Source organism: Scyliorhinus torazame, chromosome 1 (genome assembly GCF_047496885.1).
Source record: "Scyliorhinus torazame isolate Kashiwa2021f chromosome 1, sScyTor2.1, whole genome shotgun sequence".
In the NCBI taxonomy this organism is placed as follows: domain Eukaryota; kingdom Metazoa; phylum Chordata; class Chondrichthyes; order Carcharhiniformes; family Scyliorhinidae; genus Scyliorhinus; species Scyliorhinus torazame.
Window position 1 is genome coordinate 116,898,643 of NC_092707.1, and position 27,057 is coordinate 116,925,699.

The 27,057-nt window shown below is 49.6% G+C and overlaps 1 long non-coding RNA gene across 2 annotated transcripts in view; it reads right to left on the bottom strand.

Annotated features, from left to right (window-relative positions):
* The window catches only part of LOC140411250 (uncharacterized), a 386,898-nt gene that overhangs the window by 91,934 nt on the left and 267,907 nt on the right, over positions 1–27,057 (bottom strand). For both annotated transcript variants that reach the window (XR_011940843.1, XR_011940844.1), the window contains exon 4: positions 23,243–26,935. This is a non-coding gene — a long non-coding RNA (uncharacterized lncRNA). The remainder of the gene's footprint in view (positions 1–23,242; positions 26,936–27,057) is intronic.

Consider the following 27,057-nt stretch of genomic DNA (forward strand, 5'->3'; position numbering starts at 1 on the left):
TTTTAATACAATCTGATAGCTTCATGGTCACTTTTACTGATGCCAGCTTTTTGTACTCAGCTAAAAAATTCACGGTAATAATTATTTACAACATGTAGTTAACACGCTGCAGTCAACTATTTTATACATACATGTACATCATGTCCAATACCACATGTCATTTGTGTGGACATATATTGGTAGTTGTGCGAGAACTGAGATTCAGAGGAATTTGAAATGTTCAGTTATCAATGAGAGAACTGCATCATTCTAATAGTTATTTTAGATTGCAACCAATGTGATTTTGTTTTGTGCTGATGTGAAGTTACACAGGGCCATACTTTGTCATAACAGGGTGCCTAATGGAACCTCGATTAGTTAGATGTGCCCCTTTGCCTTTGGAGTTACAAATTTCTCACAGAGCAAATTGCTGGAGGTAGAGTGAAAATGTTGCAGTGAGGGCAACAAGGGATCTGGGATTTGAGTAACAAAACAAACTGAGTCTCCCTTTAACCAGATTGAAGGACTGTGAGATTGATTGGCACTGCTGCCTCACAGCGCCAGGGACCCAGGTTCGATTCCAGCCTTGGGTGACTGTCTGTGTGGAGTTTGCACATTCTCCCCTTGTCTGCATGGGTTTCCTCTGGATGTTCCAGTTTCCTCCCACAATCCACAGATCATAGAATCCCTAAAGTGCAGGAGGAGGTCTTTCGGGCTATTGGGTCTGCATCAACCCTCTGAAAGGGCACCCTACCTAGGCCCACTCCCCCCTATCCCCGTAACCCCATCTAACCTGCATATCCCTGGACACTAAGGGTGCAATTTAGCATGGCCAATCCACCTAACCTGCACATCTTTGGACTGTGGGAGGAAACTGGAGCGCCCGGTGGAAACCCACACAGGCACGGGAAGAACATACAAACACCACACAGAACCCCGGTCCCTGACACTGTGAGGAAGTAGTGCTAACCACTGTGCAGCCATGTCACCCAAGATGTGACGGTTAGGTGGATTGGCCAGGCTAAATTTAACCTTAGTGCCCCCAATACAGGCAGGTTAGGTGGGGTTACGAGGTTACCGGGATAAAGCAGAGGAGCAGGCCGAGGTAGGGTGCTCTTTCGGAGGGTCGCTGCCGACTGGGGGCGGGATTCTCCGACACCCCCGCTGGGTCGGAGAATTCCCGGGGGGGGCGGCGTGAATCCTGCCTCGCAGCTCTGACGCCAGCTGCCGTATTCCCCAGCGCCAGTTTTCGGGCAGGGGCGCAGTGCCCCCCTGTCCCCCCCCCGGGCAATTCTCCGGGCCCCGATGGGCCGAGCGGCCGTCGATTACTGGCCAGTCCCGCCAGCGTGAATTGGACATGGTCCCACAGGGCTGGTAGGCCGGCTGGTGCGGTCCTCAGGGGATCCGGCCCTGCGGGGGGGGGGGGGGGGGGGGGGGGGGGGCCCGCTGTGGCCTGGCCCGCGATCGGGGCCCACCGATCTGTGGGCGGGCCTGTGCCATGGGGGCGCTCCTTCCTTCCGCACCGGCCCCTGTAGGGCTCCGCCATGACCGGCGCGGAGAAGACACCCTCTTGTGCATGCGCTGGAATACGCCAGCCGGTCTGCGCATGCGCGAAACCACAGCGGCAGTTCCACACATGCGCAAACTCACGCCGGCCCTCCACCGCTGGCCTAGCCTCCGGAAGTACGGAGGATTCCGTAACTTCCGGTCGGCCTGACGCTGGAGTGGTTTGCACCGGCGTCGGGCCATCGTGGGGATTCGGGAGAATCCTGCTTTTGATGGGCCGAATGGCCTCCTTCTGTTGGGATTCTATGGACTGAGGTGGCAGTGTACATTAGAGTGAATGAATTCAATGTCAAAGAACATACCGAAAGAGAAATTAAGGGAGAGGTTGGATTACGAGAGATGGAAAAATAAGAAAGGAAAACGAAAAAACTTCAAAAATGTTACAGTTTTATATACTCCAACAACAAACTTAACCTGAAGGGTTAAAACTCCCATCCATGGATTGGTCAATTTTTAGTGCTGGAAAGATTGTGTGGCAGTAATGAACATTCATCATGCGGTTAAATGAGGACTCAGACTAAAATGGACATGACTTAGCTTTCTGTGACGTTTACTTTGTGTCTACTACACAATTACAAGAAACCTCACGCTGTTCAAAGCGTTTCAATGGTGAAGCAGACAACGTGATACTGCGTTTGCAAAGCTAATGATGGAGTGGCACATCTCTGTGGCGGTTGAATAAACTCGGTTTGTTCTCACTGGAACGACGGAGGTTGAGGGGCGACCTGATAGAGGTCTACAAAATTAGGAGGGGCATAGACAGAGTGGATAGTCAGAGGCTTTTCCCCAGGGTAGAGGGGTCAATTACTAGGGGGCATAGGTTTAAGGTGCGAGGGGCAAGGTTTAGAGGAGATGTACGGGGCAAGTTTTTTACACAGAGGGTAGTGGGTGCCTGGAACTCGCTACCGGAGGAGGTGGTGGAAGCAGGGACGATAGTGACATTTAAGGGGCATCTTGACAAATACATGAATAGGATGGGAATAGAGGGATACGGACCCAGGAAGTGTAGAAGATTGTAGTTTAGTCGGGCAGCATGGTCGGCACGGGCTTGGAGGGCCGAAGGGCCTGTTCCTGTGCTGTACTTTTCTTTGTTCTTTGTTCATTGTATCTCGGGCAACAACTTCTGGATGTTTGAGTTTAACAGCACATCTGCCCTGTTGAACTCTCTCTACCATTTCTGCGACTGCAGTGTCAGAGCCCAACATGATAATTGTGTATTCATTGGTTTTTAATTGTATTCAGGAGGTGGGCATTAACTGGTGATTCACTTGTGCTCCTTCTTATCGAAGCTGTAACTGGGATTTCTGGCTTTGGAGGCACATATTCAGAACTTCGGATAAAATGGAAATTGAGTTGGATTTCCACTCTGCTCAAAGGTTGTTGGGCGGGATTTTCCGTTAGCCCTTGCCGAAACCGGGAAATGCGATTTGGTGGAGAATAGGGTCTGACGCCAAAATCGGGGCAGGTGCCGATTTGGTGCCAAATCACGATTCCCCGTCACCTCAAAAACGGCGTCAATGCATTTCTCTCCGCACGTACAGTCGGCACCGTTTGCATATCATTAGTGGGCCCGACCGGGTACGCTCCAGGGCCTCCGTGATTTTCCGTCTCCGATGGGCCGAGTTCCCGACGCCGTGGATCGCTTGTGCTTTTATAAATCGTGAAACGTGGCTGCTGAGGGAGAGAGAGGGCGTACGGAAAGTGTCCAATATCGCCATAGTTTGCTGACAGTTGTGCCGCTGGCCGGGGGGCTTCTGCCAGGGCTGGGGGGAGTAGTGGGGGGTGGCGAGGAGGTGAGCTGTGGGATCAAGGTGGACGGGCACAGAGCACCATTGCCGCAGCTGGCAAGGCAGCCATGTAGCTGGTACCATGGGTCATATAGGTTCCCCCCCCCAATGAATCCCCCGGGTGCCCTCTGGCTCCAGCCGACCCATCAGCTGTATGGGCGCACTCCAGCACAACCATTGCCATCTTTTTGGCTGAGATAAGTGTGTGCAGGGATTGTAATGTGTACATGCTGCTGCAGCTTGTCAGACTCCCCAGTGTCAATCACGAACCTGGCGTATCCCACACCATTTTTCAGTGGAATCGATTGTGTTCCACGCGGCACCGGTGCTAGACCCTCAACGGTAGCGAAATCAGCCCAGGTGCGGCGCCGGTGTTTCTGTCGTAGAAGTCCATGGATTCTCCGTTGGCACCAACACTTAGTCTCAGAAATGGAGAAATCCAGCCCCTTACCTTAAAATCAAGGTGATCCTATCTTGTTTGACCTTCCGACTCAGATCAGGTGAGAGGCGAGATCCGGGCTTTGCACTGTGATACCCAAAAGCCAGAATTGGTTTGAACAGTGCTCATTTTTTCTGGGTACCTATTGATGTAACAGCATCAGAGCCATCCGAAGTTTGCCAGTGAAGTAGATTTGGTGGTTGGGTTGGGGTTGAAAGGAGGTTTGAATGGGGGTTTCTGGACAGTTCAGACTATTTTACCTGGATCTCTTCCACAGCCCATACTTGACTCATGTTTCAAATAGTTCCAATCTAAAATGGCCTTTGGGGTTCTTTTTATGTCATAGAATCTCGATTTGCATACCATAAGGAGTGTACCACCCGAAAATTGCAGGGGCGGGCTCATACATCCCTTTCAATCTGGAACCAGCTGCATTTTCAGCACTAATGGATGGTAAGGTGAACGTCAAAAGTTTGAGGCTCTTATTGCCAGGTTAACACCAGGTGATTCAAGTGAAAATCAACTCCTATTAGTGCTGGTACAAAGTTGAAATTTATAAATTTGCCACAGTTGCCAACTTGACACTGCATGACAGAGCAATGGCATGGGATTCATCAATCATCTGTGCATCATCTTTGAATATCCTGCTTCACTTACTCCACCTGCCCACTTCCCAAATGCCAACTTCAGATGCTGCTCAATGACAGTCCTCTACCAATCCATCCCTCTGGTGGTTGTATTTTTTTTTAACCAAATAGGCAGTGTACAGCATTAATGAGCATCAATGATATGCCTACTTGGGCCTCCATACGGTAACCTTTTCAAATGTAAGAAGATTATAAGAATCTAATGTTTGCAGTAACGTTGCTGAGTTTATCCGGAGTGTTACCGAGAGTTAGAATTTGGAGGCAAACTGCCAGAACACCATCCATTTACTTTGGTCCCAGTGGATTTCTGTCTGCAGTTTGAAACAAACCTCCTATTCTGACCTAATTCCCATAAACAGAGGCCATAGTGGTGTGATGCTGTAAAAAGCAGTTGTCTGGAATTTAGCGCATGTCACACTATTCTCCAGAGCTCCAAACTGCACCAGACCATTACCAGATTTGACCTGGGAGTGATTGATGCAGTGGCCTGTTTTCAAGTCTATAAAACTGACAATTAGCCGCACTTAAATCAGTCAACTTGATGAGGACGTATAATGATGCTCGTGATCTCCCGGTATCTTTGTGGGGAAGGTTGCCCTTGCACTGAGTCAGGCAGACTATAGCGTTCCAGTTTGAATCCCTGGTTTGTATGGAGTTAATTTCAGCCAGTGTAACACTCGGAGAAGTGCAATTGAGCTCAGTGCCCCTGGGCTATGGAGGGGATAAAGGTTAGCTAAGGTTTCCATTTCTGATCTCTAATCCTGTGGCCCGCGCTACAAGCATGCCTGTGATGGACGATAAATAATCTGCAGCCGTTCATTCCCTAAGTAATGGCCACATGGGGAGGTATTATAGGTTGCCATGGAACTGTACCCCAGCAACGAATCAGCACCTTCAGGAGAAAATTGAAAACTTAATAGAACTCGTACACTCAGCCATGGGCATATTAAAGGTTTGAGGACATGACATTACTGAGTACTAAAATAAATAAACTACAATAATCAATGGTTGTGCAGAGTCTTGTTTATTCAGCAGGGTGAGGTTATATTTTTAACAAGCCACAACAGAGTAGTAGTTTACTAAGTCCAGTCAGCCAGTTCATGTTTAGTCTTCAAAGCAGTTGTCAAAGAATAGAATAACCTCAAAGAACGGAACAACAGAAAACTCCATTTACCAATCAGATAGGGCTGTATCCACTGAACAGCCCGTCCTCCCACTTTGCGTTTCATCTTGGAAACAAAAACAATATCAGATTTAGCCAATTCTGTAGTACTGTGCCCAATTGAGAAAGGAATTCATTAAATATGACTAAAGGATTGATGAATTGCCAATATCTTCAACCCCCAAAAAAATCACATTCTACCATATAGATGGAATGTGATTTTGTTCTGAAACAGGCCTCAGATATACTATTCCCTCAGGACATAGGATTTGCAATGAAACAGAAAATGGTTTCTGATGAGGATATCAAGTACTGTTTCTTTTGAAAGCTGGTTTAGATGTTGGATCGAGAAATGGATCTTCACAAGGAAAAGTCTTTTACTGGCGAGTAAACAATTTGTCTTATTTTTGTAGACCACAAATGAGTCCGAGCCGAGGAGGTTAAAGAAAACTTGGTTTATAACAACTGTAGCCACCTGAGTTGGCCAAGTCCCGATTTAAAATGGCGAACGGCAAAGGCTGAAGGGAAATTCAGCCAACACAGGCAGAAACCAGCAGGTGCAAGTTTGCTGTGTACTTAACTCTGCAAAGGCCCAGACAGCATCGATACTCGCAGCCATCTGCAGAATAATGTAGCAACTATCTACATACCAATAAGCAATCCCCGGGAACAATAGCAACATTTGGGACAAACAAAACTAAGCCAGACTCCCCGGCGCCAGCAGGAGCCAACACAAAAGAGGTTAACGAACACCTCAAGACCGCCCATCTATCAGGGAACCGCTCCAGTATTGGAGAAATCGAACCAAGTGATTGGAACGAAGTCCAATCACCTAGAACCAGGTACAGGGTCCGCCCCGAAAGGCGGGAAGCCCCTGGGGACTATAAAGTTAAGCCCCCAAGTTCAAATCGTTCTTCTTGACCGGATCACCCAGCAACGCGAACCAACATTGACCGTGACTGGTTCAACTGCCGCCGAGAGATCGTAAGTCTTAAGACAACGTTCTCTATGAGATAGGGGCTCCTAGCTATCAATCCGTACCAACGTCGAATCCCGCAGACTCAGAACCCGAACGAAAGGCCATTTGTTCCCCTGACCTGGTGGGCCAGTCCGAAGCTAAGTACAGGCCTGTTCGTTGTAGAAGTAGCTTAGACGTAGAATTTGTGCATGAGTAGCGATTACTGTGTATAATAAATGTGCTTTGATTTAAATCTTACTAATCGGTGTATTGAGTTATTGGTCATTACTCGAACTTGAACCACGTGGCGGTATCATAAAGATACCTGGCGACTCGAGAGCAAAGGTGATAAAACAGAGCCAAGTGAACCAACCAAAAGTTAGCAACACAACACACTAGTATTTACAATATACATCAGATCCCAGCCGGGACTGTGCAGTCGGTACTTTATACAGAACCTAACCAAGGGTGATTTAGGGCTCCACGGCCCCTTAGCAGGAGAGCTTGAATTTGAGCCACTTCTGACTGGAACGCCATGGTGGATGCACTGTCTGAGGTTGCTGCACTGTTCGCTCCTTGTCAGAGACCTCCGATGCCTGTGTTTCCATGTCAGAATCTATATCTACCTCACTCATGTTGTCGCCAGGGCCCCCTTGGGGCAATACTCTGGTCTCTTCGGGCATCAGATTGGGTTTGTCAAGAACTTTCCTCCCTTGAGGAATTTTATGAAGAATTGGTCGTCTGGATCAAATGTGATCAAGTGCTTTTGCATGATGCGACCTTGTGCCTGCACTTAATAAAGATACCGGCGCTGCCCGACAGATGATTGACATGGAGATCCACCGGATGCTGTCTGCAAAATTTCAAACATATACTGCGTCATCTGGAACAAAGAGTCTGGACAGTCTTCATCAAACAGAGCAACACCCTTTGGCCCTTGGCTGTGGTGCACTTTCCCGCCTATACCAGGAAAAACCATACTGAGACGGGTCTGAAGCCTCCGACCCATCAGCTAAACTGAGGCTGGATCACATGACACACTTCCCTTCTAATGATGGCATGCTGCTATCCCTTAAAGATATTTTGCAACATCCCCCTTTATTTTAAAATATACTTTCTCCCCTTCCAAAGAAGTATAACTATGGTACACCCAAACCTTGTTTTGGTAACTGGGGATTTCTTTTATTGCTCGCAGTGACCTGTGGGATTGTTATTCTTGGATATTGTTCCTGGTTGCATTTGGGTTCTTGTCCTCATTGCAACCGGACTGTATGGTGGTTGAAGAGCCGGGATAGATCTGAGTTGTCTTCGGTTGTACTTCACCATTGCACCTTTTTGTGTAATGGTTTCATATGATCTCGGTGCTGAACAAATCCTTGTCACCTCGGCTGGTTGCCATTTAACTTTTGTGGGGTCCTGGTTGCGAACCGATTGTCCCAAATGTAAAGTTGGCAATTCTGTACCTGCATTTTTCACCATGCACATTGGTAATATCCGCTTGTAGTATTGAAAGTTGCTCTAGTTTCTGTTAGAGTAGAATGGGTGAGAGTAGGTAGATTGTTACGTACTGGTCTACCAAACATGAGCTCGACTGGTGAGTAAATAGTTGCACTGAAAGATTTCTCTCAGATGTAACATTGCAATGTATAGGTCTTGCTTAGCCTATATTTCAGAATCAGGGGCAAAATTCTCCCCCAACGGCGCGATGTTCGCCGACTGGCGCCAATCAGACGGGCATCGCGCCGGCCCAAAGGTGCGGAATGTTCCGCACCTTTGGGGGCCGAGCCCCAACATTGAGGGGCTAGGCCGGCGCCGGAGGGATTTCCGCCCGCCAGCTGGCGGAAATGGCGTTTGTTGCCCTGCCAGCTGGCGGAAATGGCGTTTGGTGCCCCGCCAGCTGGCGCGGAAATGCGGCGCATGCACGGGAGCATCAGCGGCCACCGACAGTTTCCCGCGCATGCGCAGTGGGGAGAGTCTCTTCCACCTCCGCCATAGTGGAGGCCGTGGCGGAGGCGGAAGGGAAAGAGTGCCCCCACGGCACAGGCCCTCCCGCGGATTGGTGGGCCCCGATCGCGGGCCAGGCCACCGTGGGGGCACCCCCCCGGGGTCAGATTGCCCCGCGCCCCCCCCAGGACCCTGGAGCCCGCCCACGCCACCTGGTCCCGCCGGTAAATACCAGCTTTGATTTACGCTGGCGGGTATGGCAGGGGGGTGGGCACGGGAGCAATAGGTCAGAAGGTGAGAGCATTGAGGGAGAACTAGGGAATAGGGACAGTGTGGCTCTGAGGCAGAGCAGACGGGGAGAAGTTGCTGAACACAGCGGGTCTGGTGGCCTGAAGTGCATATGTTTTAATGCAAGGAGCATTACGGGTAAGGCAGATGAACTTAGAGCTTGGATTAGTACTTGGAACTATGATGTTGTTGCCATTACAGAGACCTGGTTGAGGGAAGGGCAGGATTGGCAGCTAAACGTTCCAGGATTTAGATGTTTCAGGCGGGATAGAGGGGGATGTAAAAGGGGAGGCGGAGTTGCGCTACTTGTTCGGGAGAATATCACAGCTGTACTGCGAGAGGACACCTCAGAGGGCAGTGAGGCTATATGGGTAGAGATCAGGAATAAGAAGGGTGCAGTCACAATGTTGGGGGTATACTATAGGCCTCCCAACAGCCAGCGGGAGATAGAGGAGCAGATAGGTAGACAGATTTTGGAAAAGAGTAAAAACAACAGGGTTGTGGTGATGGGAGACTTCAACTTCCCCAATATTGACTGGGACTCACTTAGTGCCAGGGGCTTAGACGGGGCGGAGTTTGTAAGGAGCATCCAGGAGGGCTTCTTAAAACAATATGTAGACAGTCCAACTAGGGAAGGGGCGGTACTGGACCTGGTATTGGGGAATGAGCCCGGCCAGGTGGTAGATGTTTCAGTAGGGGAGCATTTCGGTAACAGTGACCACAATTCAGTAAGTTTTATAGTACTGGTGGACAAGGATAAGAGTGGTCCGAGGATGAATGTGCTAAATTGGGGGAAGGCTAATTATAACAATATTAGGCGGGAACTGAAGAACATAAATTGGGGGCGGATGTTTGAGGGCAAATCAACATCTGACATGTGGGAGGCTTTCAAGTGGCAGTTGAAAGGAATACAGGACCGGCATGTTCCTGTGAAGAAGAAAGATAAATACGGCAATTTTCGGGAACCTTGGATGACGAGTGATATTGTAGGCCTCGTCAAAAAGAAAAAGGAGGCATTTGTCAGGGCTAAAAGGCTGGGAACAGACGAAGCCTGCGTGGAATATAAGGAAAGTAGGAAGGAACTTAAGCAAGGAGTCAGGAGGGCTAGAAGGGGTCACGAAAAATCATTGGCAAATAGGGTTAAGGAAAATCCCAAGGCTTTTTACACGTACATAAAAAGCAAGAGGGTAGCCAGGGAAAGGGTTGGCCCACTGAAGGATAGGCAAGGGAATCTATGTGTGGAGCCAGAGGAAATGGGCGAGGTACTAAATGAATACTTTGCATCAGTATTCACCAAAGAGAAGGAATTGGTAGATGTTGAGTCTGGAGAAGGGGGTGTAGATAGCCTGGGTCACATTGTGATCCAAAAAGACGAGGTGTTGGGTGTCTTAAAAAATATTAAGGTAGATAAGTCCCCAGGGCCTGATGGGATCTACCCCAGAATACTGAAGGAGGCTGGAGAGGAAATTGCTGAGGCCTTGACAGAAATCTTTGGATCCTCGCTGTCTTCAGGGGATGTCCCGGAGGACTGGAGAATAGCCAATGTTGTTTCTCTGTTTAAGAAGGATAGCAAGGATAATCCCGGGAACTACAGGCCGTTGAGCCTTACTTCAGTGATAGGGAAATTACTGGAGAGAATTCTTCGAGACAGGATCTACTCCCATTTGGAAGCAAATGGACGTATTAGTGAGAGGCAGCACGGTTTTGTGAAGGGGAGGTCGTGTCTCACTAACTTGATAGAGTTTTTCGAGGAGGTCACTAAGATGATTGATGCAGGTAGGGCAGTAGATGTTGTCTATATGGACTTCAGTAAGGCCTTTGACAAGGTCCCTCATGGTAGACTAGTACAAAAGGTGAAGTCACACGGGATCAGGGGTGAGCTGGCAAGGTGGATACAGAGCTGGCTATGCCATAGAAGGCAGAGAGTAGCAATGGAGGGATGCTTTTCTAATTGGAGGGCTGTGACCAGTGGTGTTCCACAGGGATCAGTGCTGGGACCTTTGCTCTTTGTAGTATATATAAATGATTTGGAGGAAAATGTAACTGGTCTGATTAGTAAGTTTGCAGACGACACAAAGGTTGGTGGAATTGCGGATAGCGATGAGGACTGTCGGAGGATACAGCAGGATTTAGATTGTCTGGAGACTTGGGCGGAGAGATGGCAGATGGAGTTTAATCCGGACAAATGTGAGGTAATGCATTTTGGAAGGTCTAATGCAGGTAGGGAATATACAGTGAATGGTAGAACCCTCAAGAGTATTGAAAGTCAAAGAGATCTAGGAGTACAGGTCCACTGGTCATTGAAAGGGGCAACACAGGTGGAGAAGGTAGTCAAGAAGGCATACGACATGCTTGCCTTCATTGGCCGGGGCATTGAGTATAAGAATTGGCAAGTCATGTTGCAGCTGTATAGAACCTTAGTTAGGCCACACTTGGAGTATAGTGTTCAATTCTGGTCGCCACACTACCAGAAGGATGTGGAGGCTTTAGAGAGGGTGCAGAAGAGATTTCCCAGAATGTTGCCTGGTATGGAGGGCATTAGCTATGAGGAGCGATTGAATAAACTCGGTTTGTTCTCACTGGAACGAAGGAGGTTGAGGGGCGACCTGATAGAGGTATACAAAATTATGAGGGGCATAGACAGAGTGGATAGTCAGAGGCTTTTCCCCAGGGTAGAGAGGCCAATTACTAGGGGGCATAGGTTTAAGGTGAGAGGGGCAAGGTTTAGAGTAGATGTACAAGGCAAGTTTTTTACGCAGAGGGTAGTGGGTGCCTGGAACTCGCTACCGGAGGAGGTAGTGGAAGCAGGGACGATAGGGACATTTAAGGGGCATCTTGACAAATATATGAATAGGATGGGAATGGAAGGATACGGACCCAGGAAGTGTAGAAGATTGTAGTTTAGTCGGGCAGCATGGTCGGCACGGGCTTGGAGGGCCAAAGGGCCTGTTCCTGTGCTGTACATTTCTTTGTCCTTTGTTGTTTGTTTGACAGGCAATTTCTGGGCGGGACTTCGGCCCATCCGGGCCGGAGAATTGAGCGGGGGGTCCCGCCAACCGGCGCGGCCCGATTCCCGCCCCCGCCCAATCTCCGGTACCGGAGACTTCGGCGGGTGCGGGGGCGGGATTCACGGCAGCCAACGGCCATTCTCCGACCCGGCGGGGGGGTCGGAGAATGACGCCCCAGAAGTTTTCTGTGCCAACTTAAGCAAGGAGTTAGGAGAGTTAAATTAAGGAGAATCCCAAGGCATTTTACATGTCGATAAAGAGCAACATGGTAGCCAGGGAAAGGGTTGGCGCACTCAAGGACAGAAGAAGGAATCTATGCATGGAGCCAAAGGAAATGGGCGAGGTACAAAATGAGTACTTTGTATCAGCATTCATCAAAGAGAAGGGCTTGGTGGATGATGAGTCTAGGGAAAGGCGTGTAGATATTCTGGGTCATGTCGATATAAAAAAGGTGTTTGGCATTTTAAAAAGATTAAGGTAGATAAGTCCCCATGGCCTGATGAGATCTACCCCAGTATATTGAGGGAGGCAAGGGAGGAAATTGCTGGGGCTTGAGAGAAATCTTTGTAACCTCATTGGCTATAGGTGAGGTCCCAGAGGACTGGAGAATAGCCAATGTTGTTCCTTTTGTTTAAGAAGGGTAGCAGGAATGGATATAGAACTGGCTTGGTCATAGAAGACAGAGTGTAGTGGTGGAAGGGTGCTTTTCTGAATGGAAGGCTGCGACTAGTGGTGTTTCGCACGGATCAGTGCTGAGACCTTTGCTGTTCATAGTATATATAAACGATTTGGAAGAAAATGTAGCACGGTAGCATAGTGGTTAGCACAGTTGGTTCACAGCTCCAGGGTCCCAGGTTCGATTCCCGGCTTGGGTCACTGTCTGTGCGGAGTCTGCACATTCTCCTCGTGTGTGCGTGGGTTTTCTTCGGGTGCTCCGATTTCCTCCCACAGTCCAAAGATGTGCTGGTTAGGTGGATTGGCCATGCCAAATTGCCCTTAGTGTCCAAAACAAGTTAAGTGGGGTTACTGGGTTACAGGGATAGGATGGAGGTGTGGGCTGGGGTAGGGTGCTCTTTCCGAGGGCTGATGCAGACTCGATGGGCCGAATGGCCTCCTTCAGCACTGTAAATTCTATGATTCTATGATATGATTCTATGATATGATTAGTAAATTTGCAGACGACACAAAGATTAGTGGAATTGCAAATAGTGAAGAGGATTGTCAGAGGATACAGCATGATATGGATAGATTGGAGACTTAGGAGGAGAAATGGAAGATGGAGTTTAATCGGGACAAATGTGAGGTACTGCATTTTGGAACACCTAATACAGGTGGGAAATATACAATAATTGACAGAACCAATCGGAGTACTGACAGGCAGAGAGATCCGGGCATACAGTTCATAGATCACTGAAAGTGGCAACGCAGGTGGGGAAAATAGTCAAGACGGCATGCTTGCCTTCGTCGGTCGGGGCATTGAGTATAAAAACTGGCAAGTCATGCTGCAGCTCTGCAGAACCTTAGTTACTTGCCAATTTGGAATATTGCGTACAATTCTGGTCGCCACACTACCAGAAGGACGTGTCTGCTTTGGAGAGGGTCTAGACGAGGTTTACCAGGATGTTGCCTGCTATGGGGGGCATTAGCTATGAGTGAGAGGTTGGATAAATTCAGATTCACTGCAATGACGGAGATTGAAGGGCGACCTGATAGAGGTTCACAAAATTATGAATGGCATGGACAGAGTAGATAATCAGATGCTTTTTCCCAGTGTGGAAAAGTCAATTACTTGGGGGACATAGGTTTAAGGTGCGAGAGGGAAAGTTTAGAGGAGATGTGCGAGGCAGATCTTTACACAGAGGGTGATGTGTGCCAGGAACGCATTTCCGGGAAAGGCGGTGGAAGCAGATATGATAGCAACGTTTAAGAGACATCATGATGAATACATGAATAGGATGGGAAGAGAGGGATACGGATCCTGGAAGTGCAGAAGGTTTTAGTTTGGACAGGCATCATGATCGACACAGGCTTGGAGGACCAAAGGGCCTGTTCCTGTGCTGTTCTTTGTGCTTTTTCTTTGAATCGTTAATTCAGCTAGACTGTTAGATCTAGAGTTCGGAGGAGAAGAAATAGTGTGATCGATAGTCCACTTCTCACACATATCCTCAAATGGCTTACTGAAAATAAACTGCAGACTGTTATCCCTAATGTGGCCGTGGTTGTCCAGGCCTCTTTGGCACCGTTCGCATTTGTCCTCCACCTCCGGGAAAAACCTGCTCATTCGCGTTCTGGTTAATTGGGCTCTGTGTACCACATTTAACTACATTAGGCTTAGCCTTGCACATGTGGAGGTGGAGATGATCCTGTGCAGTGCTCCATCCTGTCTCCACCTGTGAACGAGGCATCCATGTTCGTCGGTGTGAACCTGTGGTTGTTGCATATGGGGGCTTTATCGGACATCTCAGTTATCCCGAAATGCTGTTCTGGTTGGTTCCATGACTGAAGTGCTTCTACCACCACTGGTCTTGTTGAATATTTATTATGTGGGGATGAGAGTGCCGCCGTGGTTGGGTCCGGAAGAAGGTCCTTTTGCAGGAGCCCTCCTCCATGAGCACCCACTATTCTCTGGTTCCTTATCGACCCCTTTACTCTCTCTGCGGTCAGTGCCCACTGGTAATATTGTAGGTTTGGGAAAGCTAGGCCCCCTCATGGATCTCGTTCACTGCAGTACTCTCTTTGGAATCCATGCATTCTTTCCCCCCCCCCCCCCCCACCCCCCTCGCCACCCCGCATCCCCCCACTCCCAAATAAACGGCATAATCAGTCTATCAAGTGAGTTGAAAAGACCTTGGGGATGTAGATTGGGATGAATCTAAACAGGAAGTGGAGCTTGGGCAGTACTTTCATTTTGTAAAAATAATTTTTATTCAAGTTTTCACAAAATATCAACAACAAAATGTAAAAGGAACCCAATAGAATTAAATACAAAACAAAACAACCCCGTGCCCCCCTCCCCCCCATACATAAATAATTAATTAAAACCCGCCGAAACATATAAGCAAACATAGCAAATATATACACCCCCTCAGATCCCCCAGTATAGACAAACAAAAGTAAAATAGAACCCACCCCCCTCCCCCCCCCCCCCCCCCCCCCCCCCCCCGCCCCCCCGGGTTGCTGCTGCTGCTGACCATTGTCTACCGTTCTGCCAGGAAGTCTAAGAACGGTTGCCACCGCCTGAAGAATCCTTGTACCGATCCCCTTAAGGCGAATTTCACCCTCTTCAATTTAATAAACCCCGCCATATCGTTGATCCAGGATTCCACGCTTGGGGGCCTCGCATCCCTCCACTGAAAAAGAATCCTTCATCGGGCTACCAGGGACGCAAAGGCCAGAATACCGGCCTCTTTCGCCTCCTGCACTCCCGGCTCCCCTGCAACCCCAAATATTGCGAGCCCCAGCCCGGTTTGACCCTGGATCCTACCACCCTCGACACCGTCCTTGCTACGCCCTTCCAGAATTCCTCCAGTGCTGGGCATGCCCAGAACATATGGGTGTGATTTGCTGTGCTCCCTGAGCACTTAACACACCTGTCCTCACCACCAAAAAACCGGCTCATCCTTGTTCCGGTCATGTGTGCCCTGTGCAGCACCTTAAACTGTATGAGGCTGAGTCTCGCGCACGAAGAGGAAGAGTTCATCCTCCCAAGAGCATCTGCCCACGTGCCCTCCTCGATCTCCTCCCCCAACTCCTCCTCCCACTTATCTTTCAACTCCACCACCGAGGCCTCCTCCTCCTGCATCACCTGGTATGTTGCCGAGATCTTCCCCACTCCCATCCACCCCTCCGAGAGCACCCTGTCCTGTACCAGGCGTGGCAGCAGCCACGGGAGTTCCACCACTTGCCGCCTGGCAAATGCCCTTACCTGTAGATACCTAAAGGTGTTCCCTGGGGGGAGCCCGTACTTCTCCTCCAGCTCACCCAGGCTCGCGAATTTCCCACCCACAAACAGGTCCCCCAACCTTCTTATCCCTGCCCTGTGCCACCCGGAAACCCTCCACCTATTCTCCCTGGGATAAACCGGTGGTTCCCCCGTATCGGTGTCCACACCAAGGCCCCCACTTCCCCCCTGTGCCGCCTCCATTGCCCCCAGATTTTGAGGGTAGCCGCTGTTGCTCTTTTTAACCTTAGTCTATTTGCTCTGTTTAGGTCACCTTTGCTCATGAGTCGCCAGTTATCTTTATGATACCGCCACGTGGTTCAAGTTCAGGTTATGATTAATAACACAGCACACCGCTTAGTAAGGATTAAAACAACGGTCATTTATTATATACAACAAGCAATATTAATACCCTAATACTACTTTCTATATAATAAACCTATCACTACTGGCCAATACTTAACTTAGGAAGAGCCCACCAGGTCAGGGAAACGAATGGCTTGTCCAATCAAATCTGGCCCGCGAGATTCAAAAGGCTGCTACAGGTCGGTGGCTAGGTGTCTCTACCGGATAGCGATCGCTGGATTCAAACTTACTATACACGGTGGCTGGTCTTGCGAAGGTCTCGAGCAGGCGAAGATGAGAGAGAGTGAGATCTGAACTTGGACCTTCACTTTTATAGGGCCCAGGGGCTTCCCGCCTCCTGGGGCGGCCCTTGACCCTGAGTCCCAAGTGATTGGATTCTGTCCCCAATCTCTGGGGTCGATGTGTCCAATGGTGAGGCGATTCCTCGATCGGGTGGTGGTCGCTCACCTGTCTTTGTTTCGGCCACTGCAGGCGCCGACAGGTCTGGCCCGGTATTCAATTGCTAATATGTTGCAATTGTTCCCGGGGATAGCCGATTTAACTGTGGATGTCTGAATAGATTGGTTGCAAACAGTCCTGAATGCAACTGTGAATACCTGGGTTGATGGGCTGTTGATAGCCCTGGGTATCGATCTGGGCTACCTCCCCAGAGCCGAATATGCAAAACTGTCTGCAGCTGCCTGCTTGTGTCTTCTTGGCTGCTTTTCCCAGCAGTCTTTCGGGTTAGCCGTTTTAAACTGGGTTTTGACCAGATTAATCGGAACGCAGCCATTTTACATGGCTACACCGCCACCACCGGGCTCGTGGTATACCTCATTGGAGGGAGCGGCAGCGGCGCCATTGCCAGCGCCTCCAGACTCGTATCCTCACAAGACACCGTCTCCAGCCTCTTCCATGCAGCCCTCCCCCTCCATCACCCACTTGCGCAGCATCGCCGCATTGGCGGCCCAGTAGTACCCACAGAGGTTGGGCAGCGCCAGCCCCCCCCCATCTCGACTCCGCTCCAGGAACACCCTTCTCACCCTCGGAGTCCCTCGCGCCCACACAAACCCCATTATACTCCTGTTAACCCGCCTAAAGAAGGCCTTCGGGATAGGAATGGGGAGGCACTGGAACAGGAACAAAAACCTTGGAAGCACCGTCATTTTGATTGACTGCACCCTACCCGCCAGGGACAGCGGCAACACGTCCCACCTCTTAAACTCCTCCTCCATTTGCTCCACCAGCTTCGTGAAATTAAGTCTATGCAGGGCCCCCCAGCTCCGGGCTACCTGGACTCCCAAATACCTGAAGCTCCTCTCCGCCCTTTTTAGTGGGAGCTCGCCAGTCCCCCTCTCCTGGTCCCCTGAGTGAACCACGAACAACTCGCTTTTCCCCATGTTGAGCTTGTACCCTGAGAAATCCCCGAACTCCATGAGGATCCTCATTACCTCCGGCATTCCCCCCACCGGGTCCGCCACATATAGCAGCAAGTCGTCCGCATAGAGCGACACCCTCTGCTCCTCCCCACCCCGCACCAGTCCCCTCCAGTTCCTCGACTCCCTCAGTGCCATAGCCAGGGGTTCAATCGCCAGTGCGAAGAGCAGGGGGGGGCACCCATGCCTCGTCCCTCGATGCAACCGAAAGTACTCAGACCTTCTCTTGTTCGTGGCCACACTTGCCATCGGGACCTCATACAACAGCCTAACCCACCTGACGAACCCCTCCCCAAACCCGAACCTCTTCAGCACCTCCCACAAGTACACCCACTCTACCCTATCGAAGGCCTTCTAAGCGTCCATCGCCACCACTATCTCCGCCTCCCCCTCCCTCGCCGGTATCATAATAACGTTCAGGAGCCTCTGCACATTCGCGTTCAACTGCCTTCCCTTCACGAACCCTGTCTGGTCTTCGTGGATAACCTGCGGCACCCAATCCTCAATTCTCGTGGCTAAGACCTTCGCCAGCACCTTGGCATCTACATTTAACAACAAAATTGGCCTGTAAGAACCACACTGCAGGGGATCCTTGTCCCGCTTCGGGATCAAGGAGATCAGTGCCTGGGACATCGTCGAGGGTAAAGGACCCCCCTCCCTTGCCTCATTGAAGGTCCTAACCAGCAACGGGCCCAACAGGTCCACATATTTTTTGTAGAATTCGACCGGGAAACCGTCCGGCCCCGGTGCCTTCCCCGCCTGCATGCTCCCTATCCCTTTGGCCAGCTCCTCCAGCCCAATTGGGGCCCCTAATCCCACCACCAGTCCCTCCTCCACCTTTGGGAACCTCAATTGGTCCAGAAAGCGGCCCATCCCTCCCTCCTCCAGTGGGGGCTCGGACCGATACAGTTCCTCATAAAAGTCCCTGAAGACCCCATTGATGCCAACCCCACTCCGTACCACACTCCCTCCCCTATCCTTAACTCGCCCGATCTCCCTAGCTGCGTCCTGCTTCCGAAGCTGATGCGCCAGCATCCGACTTGCCTTTTCCCCATATTCATAAATCGCCCCCTGGGCCTTCCTCCACTGCACCTCTGCCTTCCTGGTGGTCAACAGGTCGAATTCGGCCTGGAGGCTACGCCTCGTCCTCAACAGTCCCACCTCCGGCACCTCCGCGTACCTCCTGTTTACCCTCACCATATCCCCCACCAGCCTCTCCCTCTCCCTCTGCTCTCTCCTCTCCTTGTTGGCCCTAATGGAGATCTGTTCTCCCCTAACCACCGCCTTCAGCACCTCCCAGACCATCCCCACTTGGATCTCCCCGTTACCGTTGGCCTCCAGGTATCTCTGTATGCTTCCTCGGACCCGCTCGCTCACCTCCCCGTCCGCCAACAGCCCCACCTCCAAGTACCACTCTGGGCGCTGGTCCCTCTCCTCCCCCAGCTCTAGGTCTACCCAATGCGGGGCGTGATCCGAAATGGCTATCGCCGAGTACTCGGTATCCTCTACTCTCGCTATCAGCGCCCTGCTCATAACAAAAAAGTCGATCGGGGAATAGGCCTTATGAACATGCGAGAAGAATTAAAATTCCCTAGCCCCCGGCCTTGCAAATCTCCAAGGGTCCACCGCTCCCATCTGGTCCATAAACCCCTCAGCACCTTAGCCGCCGCTGGCCTCCTACCCGTCCTAGACCTGGAGCAGTCCAGTGCCGGATCCAACACCGTGTTAAAGTCCCCCCCCCCCATTATCAGGCCCCCCACTTCCAAGTCTAGGATCCGACCCAACATGCGCCGCATAAAACCCGCATCATTCCAGTTCGGGGCGTACACGTTGACCAGCACGACCCTCTCCCCTTGCAGCTTACCACTTACCATTACGTACCTGCCGCCATTGTCTGTCACAATGCTCGACGCTTCGAACGACACCCTCTTTCCCACCAAGATCGCCACCCCCCGATTTTTGGCATCCAGCTTCTTCAATCTTACCTGGTTTGCCACCTTCAGGTGTGTCTCCTGGAGCATGACCACATCTGCCTTCAGCCCCTTCAGGTGCGCGAACACCCGGGCCCGCTTGACCGGCCCGTTCAGTCCCCTTACATTCCAGGTTATCAGCCGGATCAGGGGGCTACCCGCCCCTCTCCCCCGCCGACTAGCCATAACCCTTCCTCGGCCAGCCACGCGCCCGCACCCCATGCCCGGCCCGTTCCCCACGCCGGCAGGTCCCATACCAACCCCCTCTACTCGCTCCAGCTCCCCCTTGACCATACCAGCAGCAACCCGGTTCTCCCCTTTCTTGGCCCACCTGAGTACGCACTCCCGATCAGCGAACCGATGAAACCGCACCAGCACCGCCCGTATCTGTATCCTCTGACAGTCCTCATCGCTATCCGCAATTCCACCAACCTTTGTGCCGTCTGCAAACTTACTAATCAGACCAGTTACATTTTCCTCCAAATCATTTACATATACTACAAACAGCAAAGGTCCCAGCACTGATCCCTGCGGAACACCACTGGTCACAGCCCTCCAATGAGAAAAGCATCCTTCCATTGCTACTCTCTGCCTTCTATGACCTTGCCAGCTCACCCCTGATCCCGTGTAACTTCACCTTTTGTACTAGTCTACCATGAGGGACCTTGTCAAAGGCCTTACTGAAGTCCATATAGACAACATCCACTGCCCTACCTGCATCAATCATCTTTGTGATCTCCTTGAAAAACTCTATCAAGTTAGTGAGACACGACCTCCCCTTCACAAAACCATGCTGCCTCTCACTAATACGTCCATTTGCTTCCAAATGGGAGTAGATTCTGTCTCGAAGAATTCTCTCCAGTAATTTCCATACCACTGAAGTAAGGCTCACCGGCCTGTAGTTCCCTGGACTATCCTTGCTACCCTTCTTAAACAGAGGAACAACACTGGCTATTCTCCAGTCCTCCGGGACATCACCTGAAGACAGTGAGGATCCAAAGATTTCTGTTAAGGCCTCAGCATTTTCCTCTCCAGCCTCCTTCAGTATTCTGGGGTAGATCCCATCAGGCCCTGGGGACTTATCTACCTTAATATTTTTTAAGCCGCCCAACACCTCGTCTTTTTGGATCTCAATGTGACCCAGGCTATCTACACACCCTTCTCCAGACTCAATATCTACCAGTTCCTTCTCTTTGGTGAATACTGATGCAAAGTATTCATTTAGTACCTCGCCCATTTCCTCTGGCTCCACACATAGATTCCCTTGCCTACCCTTCAGTGGGCCAACTCTTTCCCTGGCTACCCTCTTGCTTTTTATGTACGTGTAAAAAGCCTTGGGATTTTCCTTAACCCTATTTGCCAATGACCTTTCATGACCCCTTCTAGCCCTCCTGACTCCTTGCTTAAGTTCCTTCCTACTTTCCTTATATTCCACACAGGCTTTGTCTGTTCCCAGCCTTTTAGCCCTGACAAATGCCTCCTTTTTCTTTTTGACGAGGCCTACAATATCTCTCGTTATCCAAGGTTCCCGAAAATTGCCGTATGTATCCTTCTTCCTCACAGGAACATGCCGGTCCTGAATTCCTTTCAACTGACACTTGAAAGCCTCCCACATGTCAGATGTTGATTTACCCTCAAACATCCGCCCCCAATCTAGGTTCTTCAGTTCCCGCCTAATATTGTTATAATTAGCCTTCCCCCAATTTAGCACATTCACCCTAGGACCACTCTTACCCTTGTCCACCAGCACTTTAAAACTTACTGAATTGTGGTCACTGTTCCTGAAATGCTCCCCTACTGAAACTTCTACCACCTGGCCAGGCTCATTCCCCAATACCAGGTCCAGTACCGCCCCTTCCCTAGTTGGACTGTCTACATATTGTTTTAAGAAACCCTCCTGGGTGCTCCTTACAAACTCTGCCCCGTCTAAGCCCCTGGTTAAGTGAGTCCCAGTCAATATTGGGGAAGTTGAAGTCTCCCATCACCACAACCCTGTTGTTTTTACTCTTTTCCAAAATCTGTCTGCCTATCTGCTCCTCTATCTCCCGCTGGCTGTTGGGAGGCCTGTAGTAAACTCCCAACATTGTGACTGCACCCTTCTTATTCCTGATCTCTACCCATATAGCCTCACTGCCCTCTGAGGTGTCCTCCCGTAGTACAGTTGTGATATCCTCCCGAACCAGTAGCGCAACTCCGCCACCCCTGTTATATCCCCCTCTATCCCGCCTGGAACATCTAAATCCTGGAACATTTAGCTGCCAATCCTGCCCTTCCCTCAACCAGGTCTCTGTAATGGCAAAAACATCATAGTTCCAAGTACTAATTCAAGCTCTAAGTTCATCTGCCTTACCCGTAATACCTCTTGCATTAAAACATATGCACTTCAGGCCACCAGACCCGCTGTGTTCAGCAACTTCTCCCTGTCTGCTCTGCCTCAGAGCCTCACTGTCCCTATTCCCTAGTTCTCCCTCAATGCTCTCACCTTCTGACCTATTTCTCCCATGCCCACCCCCCTGCCATACTAGTTTAAACCCTCCCGTGTGACACTAGCAAACCTCGCGGCCAGGATATTTATGCCTCTCCAGTTTAGATGTAACCTGTCCTTCCTATATAGGTCACACCTGCCCCAGAAGAGCTCCCAGTGGTCCAGATAACGGAAACCCTCCCTCCTACACCAGCTGTTTAGCCACTGTTTAGCTGCTCTATCTTCCTATTTCTAGCCTCACTGGCACGTGGCACAAGGAGTAATCCCGAGATTACAACCCTCGAGGTCCTGTCTTTTGTCTTTCTGCCTAGCTCCCTGAACTCCTGCTGCAGGACCTCATGCCCCTTCCTGCCTATGTTGTTAGTACCAATATGTACAACGACCTCTGCCTGTTTGCCCTCCCCTTCAGGATGCCCTCTACCCGTTCGGAGACATCCTGGACCCTGGCACCAGGGAGGCAACATACCATCCTGGAGTCTCTTTCATGTCCACAGAAGCGCCTATCTGTGCCCCTGACTATAGAGGCCCCTATTACTATTGCTCTTCTGCGCTTTGACCCTCCCTTCTGAACATCAGAGCCAGCCGTGGTGCCACTGCTCTGGCTGCTGCTGTTTTCCCCTGATAGGCTATCCCCCCCGACAGTGTCCAAAGGGGTATACCTGTTCGAGAGGGGGACAACCACAGGGGATTCCTGCACTGACTGCCTGCCCTTTCTGACGGTCGCCCATTTCTCTGTCTGCACCATGGGTGTGACCACATTTATATAACTGCGATCAATGACGCTTTCCGCCACCTGCATGCTCCTAAGTGCATCCAATTGCTGCTCCAACCGAACCATGCGGTCTGTGAGGAGCCCCAGTTGGGTGCACGTTCTGCAGATGAAGCCATCTGGAAAGCTGGAAGCCTCCCGGACCTGCCACATCTCACAGTCAGAGCACTGCACCCCTCTAACTGACATTGCGTCAATTAATTAGTAAATTGAAATTAAAAGTTTTTTAAAAAATTTTTTTAAGTTACTGTTATCTGTTTCCTAGCACTAGATTTCTACCATAAATGTGAAAGCTAAATATAGTACTAAATTATAATTAAGTAATTATGTTTATTTAGTTACCAATGCTTAATTTTTTTAAATTTAGTGCAGCTTCCCAACCAGCCACTCAGGTCACAGCTTTTCTGTGATGTCACTTCAGTTTCCCCCCCCCCCCCCCCACACACACACACACACACACACAATTTGAAAAGGTAATAAAAGTAAAAATGAGTAAAAATCACTTACTTACCTTCTTACCTTCTGAGGGTTTCAGATGTTCTCTCCCTGACAGAGACTGCTCCTCCTCCTCCGAACGGCTCCCGAAACTAGGCCTTGATCTTTTTAAATCTCCGCTCCGACTCGCAGCTCCGGCGTATTTTAAATCTCCGCTCCGACTCGCAGCTCCTGCTCTTTTTAAATCTCCGCCAGTTTGTGCCTGCATAGGTGCCAGTGTGCCCCTCGCCAGCTAGTCTGTGAACATCTCCTGCAGGTGTGGGGCCAGTGCTGTCATAAATCTTTTGTAGAGGTCCGCCGGGAAACCGCCTGGTCCTGGCACCTTCCCCGTCTGCTCTCCATGACCTCTACCAGTTCTAGCGGTGCTTCCAGGCTCCGTTTCCTGTCTTCCCCCACAACTGACATGTCCAGTCCATCAAGGAACTGCTTCATCCCCGAGTCCCCCGCTGGGGGCTCCAAGGTGTACAGCCCCTGGTAGAAGCCCTCAAATGCCTTGTTATCCTTGTCTGGTTCCGCTACTAATTTGCCTCTGCTGTCCCTGATCTTCTTGGAGAAAGACCTTCGGCTTTCATGTTGCTTAGGTGGGCGAAGACTTTGGATATTTTCACCGAGCCATTAAGTCCCCTAATACTCCAGGTGACTATCCTGATGAGGGTTTTTTTGGGTCAGAGCAATCGGTGCGTTCTGTTGATTTCGGATGGGTTGGGGAAGCTATCCCTTCCCACCAGATTACCCAGCATTTGGGCCACATCGTCCATGGGGTTCCTACCTTCGATCCCCTCCGGTTGGCCCATGATCCGTAGGTTTTGCCGCCTCGGCCGGTTCTCCTGATCCTCAACCTTTCCTCTCAGGTTGCCTTGTTTCACTACCAGCCTTCCCACCTCCTTTCCCAGGGCGATGATCCATTGCGGTCCTTTCCAGATCTTTAATATCTTTTCATGCTTTCAAAAAAGTCCTTTTTAAACAGTTCAATATACATTTGGTCAGTGAAATTACAGAGTAGTATCATTGATGCACAAGCACGGTAGCATCGTGGATACCACAATTGCTTCACAGCTCCAGGGTCCCAGGTTCGATTCCAGCTTGGGTCACTGTCTGTGCGGAGTCTGCACGTCCTCCCCGTGTGTGCGTGGGTTTCCTCCGGGTGCTCCGGTTTCCTCCCACAGTCCAAAGATGTGCAGGTTAGGTGGATTGGCCATGATAAATTGTCCTTAGTGTCCAAAATTGTCCTTAGTGTTGGGTGGGATTACTGGGTTATGGGGATAGGGTGGTGGTGTTGACCTTGGATAGGGTGCTCTTTCCAAGAGATGCTGCAGACTCGCTGGGCTGAATGGCCTCCTTCTGCACTGTGAATTCTAGATGTTGACCTTGGGTAGGGTGCTCTTTCCAAGAGCCGATGCAGACTCGCTGGGTCGAATGGCCTCCTTCTGCACTGTAAATTCTATGATAATCATGGTGATAATATTATCAGTAAAAAGTCTCTTGGGCAGCACGGTGGCACAGTGGTTAGCATTGTTGCCGCACGGCACCGAGGTCCCAGGTTCGGTCCCGGCCCTGGGTCACTGTCCGTCTGGAGTTTGCACATTCTCCCCGTGTTTGCGTGGGTTTCGCCCCCACAACCTAAAGATGTGCAGGTTAGGTGGATTGGCCACGCTAAATTGCCCCTTAATTGAAAAAAATGAATTGGGTACTCTAAATTTATTTTTTTTGAAGTGTCTCATCAGAAGCAAAAGTTTCATCATACACATATTACAGAAAAAATGAAAAGCCACAAAATTCTGGGGAGAACAGGGAAGATCATTAAAATATTTGTTTTCTTTCATGGAAAAATGTTGGAAAACCTTTTTTTGTGATTTCAAGCATAATTTATTACTTGAAGATAACATTTTAATTCATCTCGAAATGCATAATCTCATCATTCATGCAGGGTGTCAACAGAACAAAATAAAGCCTGTAAAACAGGCCCATTCACAGCAGGAACAGGGTGGACCAGGAGTGTGGGTCACTAATGGGTATCTCTAAGCCCCGCCTCAGCTTTACACATCATAAAGTTCAATGTTTGACCACCATCCATGAGGGCATCGTCCACATGACTAATAATTATAGCAGCAATGTCCAGGCTCCTTCAGAGAAAACCCAATTAACTGAGGATCTGATGCAAACATTTTTTCAAAAAACATTTTCCTCTGTTTCAGAGGTCTCAACACCTTTCCTGCCCTAGTGGGATCGACCTGCTGTTACGACACCTAGGGCTAGTTCACAGTCATTTCCAGCCCCACTTGACGGAGGCACAATGCAAGTGAATTAGCCAATAATTCTTGGAAAAAATCCTAAAGAGTTGCCCCTTGGCTGCCCAATAATCACAGTAACCAGGATTGTAAATTTAAACATAATTACTGCTTATTTATAATAATTATAATGAATTATGCAGTAAATACAACTAGTTAACTATATTCCAGTTCCTAATTCCCATTTTGACTTGCCCCCCCCCTCTACACACGCACACACAAGATAGACAAACACAGACGGGACGAAAGGAGTAAGAAAAATAAGAGGTAAAAGGAAAAAAAGAGCCTTTGTTTCAGGTGGTGGTGTTTTAACACCTTACTCCTCTTCAAACTTTGCTATTAGTTCAAAGTCTTTATTGTAGATTCATTCAGATCTCTGTCGTTTCACAAATATAGCCATCACAGATTTTCTGGAGAGTGATAACAGGTTCAGGTCCTTGTTTACAGTCTGTATTGGTTTTCCTGTAGATAGATTCATTCAGTTTCTCTGCAAGTTCAGAAATAAAGAAGTCACAGCCTTTCTGGCGAGATAAAGCAGGTCCTTGTCTCTTTGCTGCCTGGTCAAACTGAAACTCCTTGGGGCTCTGAAAATCATTCCACTGGGATAGGATTGATTCACCACCTATTACCAGGCAGACTATGGCCTTTTGGACCAAATCATTGGCCACTAGCCAATCAATCAAACCCAGTCCCACCCCATCTCTCTCTTTCTGGCGCCGACAGGTCTGGAGCTCTTGTTTAAACCAGCAGAAGGTTCTCTCCTGTAACTTCTGAATTCTGCTGCTTGCCTGAAAGGGACATGTCCATTAATCATCCTTGGATCAAAAATAAGAATGGCAAAATAAAACAAAAGGAGAAATAAGGGAATAAACAGGAAGGAACCTTACACTGTGCCTTTCTGGAAGCTGGTAGCTAATGATAGGCTGGTAGCCAAAGACCTATTCTGTGCCAGTGCCTTGGTAAGGAGCAAGCAGCTAATTGTGTGGAAACACTGTGTTTATATCTGGTTTAGTGTAAGTGGATCCAAACTTTCTTCCAAACAACTCAGCCAGTGTTCACTCCCTCCACCACAGTAGCAGCAGTGTGTCCTATCTACAAGTTACACTGCAGAAACTCACTAAGGTTCCTTCAACGGCATCTTCAAAATCCATGACCACTATCACCTCGAAGAAGAAGGGCTGCAGGCAGGTGGGAAAACCTTCACCTGCAAGCTTCCCTAAAAAAAATCACACAATATCCTGACTTGGACGTATATTATTGTTCCTTCATTGTTGCTCGATCAAAATTCTGGAGCTTCCTTCCTAACAGCACTGTGGGTGTACCTACTCCACACAAACCATAGCAGTTCACGAAAGCGGCTCCCCAGCATCTTCTCAAGGGAAATTAGGGATGAGCAATAAATGTTGGCCTAGTCAACGAAGCCCACGTCCTGTGAAAGAATAAATGAAAGCATTTTTAAAAGCTTCAATAGTCAGTGGAATAGCCAAGTAAGTTCAGCTCCATAATCATTTATAGTTTGCTTCTTCCAAACAGAAATATTGTATAATATGT